The sequence below is a fragment of the Phoca vitulina genome, unplaced genomic scaffold (genome assembly GCF_004348235.1).
Source record: "Phoca vitulina isolate PV1807 unplaced genomic scaffold, GSC_HSeal_1.0 scaffold11, whole genome shotgun sequence".
NCBI classification, from domain to species: Eukaryota; Metazoa; Chordata; class Mammalia; order Carnivora; family Phocidae; genus Phoca; species Phoca vitulina.
Window position 1 is genome coordinate 12,026,240 of NW_022589714.1, and position 2,415 is coordinate 12,028,654.

Sequence of the window (2,415 nt, forward strand, 5' to 3'; positions counted from 1 at the left end):
TAATAAGTTTTTTGTTCTTGGGTTGTTTATTGTATACCTTCCCCTTCTAGCAGGTAAACTTCATGAGAATATGACCTTAGTCTGTTTTGTTCACTGCTGTATCCCCAAAAGCCTGGAATAGTGCCTGGCATGGAACAAATGCTCAATAAGTATATGTTGAATTAATGAAAATTGGTGCCTGGTTTGTCCTTTAAGACTAAGACACAGTACCTCTTACAGTGGTCTCAGGGACCTACATTGTTAACAAGGTCTTCGAGTATGACAGTTACTGCTCTGGATTTTAAAAATAGTTATAATGTAGAGCAGAATCAAAATGATATAATAGGTATCAGAACTTAAAAAAAGAGGAACTTTGAAATATATGCAGCAGTGGAATGTGTATTGATTAAATGGTTAAGGTTAATGAGTAAGTGCATTCTTAGTTATTATCAGATTTATTAAAATTTTTAGTTTATAGGAAATATTTTCCACTCTTGTATTCCACTCAAAATGCCAAAGAAATTTGAGATGTATCTTGCTGAGTATTTACTGTCTTTAGACCAAGTATCTTGGTCTTCTATAAATTTCCTTTTACTATAGGAAAAACACTGAATAAATCCAGATTAAATATTTCAAAAGAAAATAACAAAATTTAATTTTTAAGAATTATTTGAAATGAATTCTAAGTATTATATATGTCAGAAAATCATTTCATCTGTATATTCTTGACCTATTTTTTTTTTTAGATTTATTTATTTATTTTAGAGAGAGAAAGAAATAGCAGGGGGTAGGGGCAGAGGGAGAGGGAGAGAGAGTCCTAAGCAGATTCCACAGTGAGCATGGAGCCCAGTACAGGGCTAGATCCCAGACCCTGAGATCAAAACCTGAGCTGGAACCAAGAGTCAGATGCTTAACCGACTGCGCCACCCAGGTGCCCCCTGACATATCTTAAATTTTTTATGATTCTTCAGTATGATTCTGACAATGTGATGACATTGCTACATTTAAATATCTCTATTAAATATCTCTAAATTCTTAGAGATATTTGAAATAAGATAATTTATCCTTATTTTGCTCCATAGACAACATATATAAAGAAAATAGAATCATTGTCCTGAATTAAGAAAGGTGAAACAAAGAGCCTATATCAGGAGACCACTCTGAATCTAATGATCTGTTCCAGCAAGTAGTATGTTTTTCAGATTTTTCTGTTTGTAATGACCCATCAGGCAATCTTTTGAAAAATGAATTTGAGTTGTGGTATATAAACAATAGAGCTTCCTGTCAGTAATGAAGACAATCTTCAGAGAGAAATGAGGTGTAGTTCTATCTTTTCCTAGCAGTAACAGATGGCAGATACATTTTGGTTCATATTTTCCAGCCATAATTTCCAAAGCAAGAAGACTTTATTAAGAATATGTGAATAATGTAATTTTAAAATAACCTTGGCCTCATGTCTGAAAATAACATTGAAGTCATTACTTTTCTTGGAGTTGTGCTTGTAAGATAGGTGGTTTAAAAAAATAGATCAGTGATTATCATAATACTGGTAATTGGCAAGTCTAGGCAAGAGAATACTAAGTCATGGAGGAGAGCAAGAGAAATCTCAAACATTGCCTTCCTTTCCATCCTTGATATGATTTGAATCATTATTTTTTAAAACAAATTTTATAATCATGTCTTGTCTTCTAATACATCCCTGTATATGGTGATGATAGTTCATAGTGGTTTGAGTGTCAAAGCTTGGGAATCAGAGACCTGTGTTTAATCTCTGCTCTACCAATTAGGCCAAGTGGCCTGCAGAAAGTGTCCCAACTCCTCACATTCAGTTAGCGCAAATGAAGGGTAGAATAATAACAGCATATATTGGGGTAGTAATGTCATGACACAAGATGGCTCCAGTTTCTCCTTCCTCCCAGGGAGACAAGTATTCAACAACAATACACAGACCAATTCCCTTTGTGAGAAGTACAGATACAAGTAAAGAGGCTCTTACACCACATGTGAATACAAAACCAGTTACATCAAAGCCAGTAGGAAAATTCTTAGCAATCAGTTGCCATAATCCCTGTCCTCAGTTCAGTGCAGTGTTATCATGAGACCACTCTCAGCTTCTGGCATCTCCCTGAAGACTGAAACATATACCAAACTTAGAGAGTTTTCAAGGGGCTACTCGAGGGACTGATTTTTATCTTGCCTAAATCTAAGTGCTGACAGAAAAGGGCAAATTGAGGGTCACTGAAAACAAAAGCAAAGGCTTGTACCAGCACAAACACACTTCCAGTAGTCCTCCCCAACTCAGCATGGAACAAGTTGGAGAGAACCCCCAACTCATGGCTTCTCCCTGGGAAGGGAAAGAGTTAGATCATGTGTTCAATATTCCAGATTTTTGGGAAGCTGACTGAGGGACTGATTTCTGCCTCACCTGTCTTGGAA